The sequence below is a fragment of the Erpetoichthys calabaricus genome, chromosome 5 (genome assembly GCF_900747795.2).
Source record: "Erpetoichthys calabaricus chromosome 5, fErpCal1.3, whole genome shotgun sequence".
NCBI classification, from domain to species: Eukaryota; Metazoa; Chordata; class Cladistia; order Polypteriformes; family Polypteridae; genus Erpetoichthys; species Erpetoichthys calabaricus.
In genome coordinates this window covers 66697006-66702234 of record NC_041398.2, presented here as the reverse complement: position 1 = coordinate 66702234, position 5229 = coordinate 66697006, and positions in this window count along the sequence as shown.

Sequence of the window (5229 nt, the reverse complement as noted above, 5' to 3'; positions counted from 1 at the left end):
ATTGACTTTTGTTTCTACAACTTTTCACTTTGATACATTGTGGTAAATTTGTATTATTAATCTAATTTGGTATAAACAATTTAATTCTTTATTTGTAATTAACTTTTTAATGACACAAACATATTGTGGCATGCCTGTATTACCTCAAATATGAAGGAGTCAGTTAAAAGTGAAGGACCAGGAGGTGGAAGCAGTGATTAATGTGGTCAAAAAGATTAAGCAAGGATGACCTGAGAAGTGTGACTAGGGTGATTCCAGGACTGTGTTGTACGAGTTATGAGAAAAAAATTGAAGGAGCTGAATTTTTTCATCTTTAACAAATGGAGATTAAGATGGGACATCACTCAAGTGTTTATAATTATGCTAAGAACTAGCAAACCAGGTGTTACTTTAAAATATTTTTCTCAACAAAAACATGGGGACATAGATGGAAAATTAAGGGCAAATTTTACACAAACATTAAAAAGTTATTTTTTGTACATTGGTGATCTGGAATGTTAAGGATTATGATTTAGACGATATTTGTTGACAGAAAATACAGAAAATACTATCACTAGAAAAGTCTGTTTAACTTCTAAAAAGTATTTGGAAAACATATATGGATAGCAATACAGAGTACATCTGTAAAATGAGATTTAGGAAGTAAGATTGACTTAAAATGTTGTGAGTCAGAGTTAATAGTAATAGTAATTTACTGAAGTTACTTAGCACTCCAGCTGAACTCCATTAAATTGATTTGTATGATTCACTGAAAAGTACTACTCTTGGGCTATGTCTTGTTAAAGAGAAATGTTAAAGATGTCTTGACAAAGAACTGCTTTAGGTTTTATTAGCCAAAGAAAACAAACAGAAGTGCAAATTGTGCCCAAATCTGATATAGGCGGTGATACCCCAATATAAACCATAAAAACTCAATCAATATTAAAGCTCCCAACTTCTGTTATAGCCTGTAAGGTACACAGCTGAGCTCATTGATACAACTGATAACAGTGTGTTGGTGGAATCTGGGATACTGAAAGATGCAATTTTGACATTTTTATAATAATAAAGTTGAGGACATATTTGCTCATGTATATGGAGACTAGAAAAGAACATTTCAGGTATAAATACGTAAATTGCAAGTAATGGCAAAATGGTAATTGGACCGTTTGCTGTTATATAATTATATACTGCTTAATTATAACATAAATAATTTGACCATAGTGTCTTACAATAGGCTGGTATGTCTTATGTATCAATAAAAGGTAGACATTCAGATTATCTTTACCATTTGTAAGTGGAATTATTGTATATTTAACAGCAATAAAAACAACATCAGGCCATCCCATGACAAATTTAAGTCCATCCTAATATGAAATCCTGGTACTGCTGCTGCATTTCACTATAACTGGTGATAGAAATGCAAGAAGAAGAACCGCCTCAGTTTTACAGAGGAGTAATTAAAAGTGTGTCAGATGCAGAGATGGAGATAAAGACATTCACTTATTGGGGCATGTACATGGTAACAGGAGATTGCCGGGACAGTGCCAAAGCATTTTGCAGGCCTCCTAGAGTTTAGTTTTTAGGCCATACATCAGGGGTGGTGGTAGGTTGTGTAAAATTTCAAGGAGTTACAGATGAGTAATAAAAGTGTCCTTGTAAAATGTAGCGTGTCACATCCTTCATTCCAGAGGATTTACACACAGATCCTAGATTTACATGCAGTTTTTATGAAAGTTAGAGCATATTTTTCCTAATCAAGTGTACTTTATTTAATTAGGGGCTGCAGTACTGTATTTATGTGTATATAAACGTTTGTTTACAGTGTATATTTTCTATTATAGAGTGTATGTAACATATTTCATTACGGTATATTTCACATATACAGTATATACATATAAACATATATATATATATATATATATATATATACATACATACATATATATATTTATGGTGTATTGTGTATATATATATATATATATTATATTTTGGTATATTATGGTATATATATATTTATATATATATGGTATGTTATAATATATGGTATATTATATAATATTTATAATATTATAGTGTACATATTTCAGTATATTGTGTAGACATTTAAGTATAGCATGCTTTTAAAGAATGAATTATGTCTATTTTATTGTGTTAAAGAGGGTTTGTTAATGTTGTTAAAATAATGTTACGTAGGTCAACGATATACCCACTGTGTGCACTGCAGTCTAGTTTATTTTAAATGTCTAATGACATTTTTCTGTCTGTCTCAACTTATGGCTTTCATACCTGGAGGTTCTGTTATAACATGTATTTTAAAAATGTCTTCTTTTTAGCAATCTGTCATAAACAAATATTGTAGTCTTCATCCAAAGCCATTTTATTTCTGATAGGGCCAAATTTGTAGAGACTGTTGAAAATTTTTATATCATTTCTTTTCTCAATTATCTATGAGATATTTATCCAATGAACATCTTGAGGTATAATAATTAAATTGGTCTTTTTGACAATAATGCTGCTTGTTATTTTTGGTGAGACAATAGGGAAAGATTTTGTATATTTTGCATTACACTTTATCTCTTAACATATAACCTTACAAACTGTGAATTTCTTCATTGCTTCTAGTTAAGTATTTGTCCCATGCAAACACTAAACTGTGATGAAGTATTTGTTTTTTTTAGCTATCTTTGTAATAATTGTTGTCTGCATAGTTAGGCCAACTTGGGTGGTTCTAATACTGCTTTACTTTTCACTGTTTTATTTAGTTAAATATAATTGTTTTTTAATTAAAAGGACATGTCATTAAAATTCACTTTGTATAATCTTAACATTATGCAACTGAATAAAATAAAACAAGAAAACACATACAAAAAATATAGGTGTAAATGCAATAAATAATAAAGGAAGGTAACAATTGTGTATGATTTATGTGAATGATTTACGCATCATTCTCATCAGTTCTTGTAATACTAACAATAAAATGTATTTGTATAATGCCTTTCTAAACCTAATGACACTTTCAGCCAGATTAACACAAAAAACATCAGTAGACACAAAAACATTAAAAGGTGTCATAAAACGCTTATTTAACCACCGAAGAATTAAAAGAATGATTAAATTATAAAACTGACTAAGCAGATTAGTCTTAATAAGTGACTGAAAAAAGTAATAGATTGGATTTCATTAAGAAAAGGAGAATGATGATTCCATAGAAGTAGTGCTGTTACAATCACTTACTAAATATCTCCAAGTCCTGAGAAGGACTAATAAATTGCCTGATTCATCCAAGCAAAGACAACAGGACAGAAAAATGAATGTGGAGGAGTAAGCTTTACTCTAACTTCTTTAAAACGTTGTGTTTAGCGGTATTTTGCATTGAATTGGTAAAGTATCAGTGAAGAGAGCAGATGTGATTTTTGAGATGATATTATTAGAAATGCAGTTAATAGATAATCTGAATCTGGATAAGCATGAGTTTATTGAGACTATTGTTAGGCAGCTAATTGGGTCGAGTTTTAAAAGTGGCAGTTAATGAGTATATGGACTAGGGGCTCAACTCAACTCTTTAAAAACTGCTTTAATCTACCATAAAATCAAGAAATTACAATTTAACTGTTTGCCTGGTATATGTTTCACAGTTAGTGAAAGGTTAAAGATCATTCCAGAATTCCTGACAAAAGAAGTCCAAACAGCTATTGATGTAAAGCTACATTTGTCAGATTTTTCCACATAAGATTTATCTGCTGATTGTTTAAAGTTATATTATTATTAACATAAATAATATTAAATATTATGAGCGGAAGTTAACCTGGGGGGAAACTCCACGAAGTGTGCTTATGAAATCGAGACTTAGCTCAGTAAAGCTTGTCTGAATAATACTCATTTTCTAATGGAAGCTCATTCAGGTACATAAACGCAAAGTGTTCCTTGTTAAATCAAGATAGACTTGGGCAATCAACAACTATGCATGCACTTGTAAGATTTAAGCAACCCCGACAACAGATTGTCAAAAACATCAATCATAGTTCAGAAAGCACAGAGGAGAGTGCAATATCTGAAGAGTAAGTGTGAAACTGATGGGGTGTGTGATGTATTATGGAAAAGCTTGAAAAAGTTTACAGGTTTAATTTTCATAAAATAGAAGAACATGTAACAGAAACAGTGGAGGTCTTTCCAGCAGCTGATCAAGAAATAATAGTCTACAAAAAAAGAATTACGTCCACTATAAAATAAAGCAAGAGGCTGTGTGGCAATCCATAGTAGACCAATGTAGAAGTACATTACAGTTCTGAATTTGCATAATTAAAAATGAATTGAATTACTCATAATTTACCTTTGAATTACTCAGTTTGATTTTATGAACGTCATACTTCAAACACTTAAAACAAGTATTCAACAGCAATATTAAGTGCATTTGGTTGCAATTGAAAATTATATAGAAAAACATAACTTACTTTAGAATTACTTGAATAGTACATTTAGTATATCCATCCATCCATTATCTAACCCGCTGAATCCGAACACAGGGTCAAAGGGGTCTGCTGGAGCCAATCCCAGCCAACACAGGGCAGGAACCAATCCCGGGCAGGGTGCCAACCCACCGCAGGACACACACAAACACACCAAGCACACACTAGGGCCAATTTAGAATCGCCAATCCACCTAACCTGCATGTCTTTGTACTGTGGGAGGAAACCGGAGCGCCCAGAGGAAACCCACGCAGACACGGGGAGAACATGCAAACTCCACGCAGGGAGGACCCGGGAAGCGAACCCAGGTCCCCAGGTCTCCCAACTGTGAGGCAGCAGCGCTGCCCACTGCACCACCGTGCCGCCCACATTTAGTATATGCACATGTATATTGAACATTTAGCAACTTAAAAGAAAGCTGCAGGTTCTGCCACTGGTACAATGCCCCAATGTCATTCCTGCTGAAGGAGTTTGCCCATATCAGAACGTTTAATTGCATAGTATGACTGGTCAGTGTCATTTAAAAGGACCGACCTGTGCATTGATGTTATGAATGATTTGTATTCAGTGTCTTATGAGCTTGGTGCTGTGGTTACACTCTGTGTCTCTGATACTACTTTGGATAAAATGTATTTTACATAAATTGACTTACCACACTTCACATTTCATATATTGAATGTAACTACAAACATCTGTAAGAAAATCACTGTCATGAATACCAGACCAGACATGACCATTTTTAAAATCTTTGTTTTTGTTTTACTGGTATATCCTCAATTAC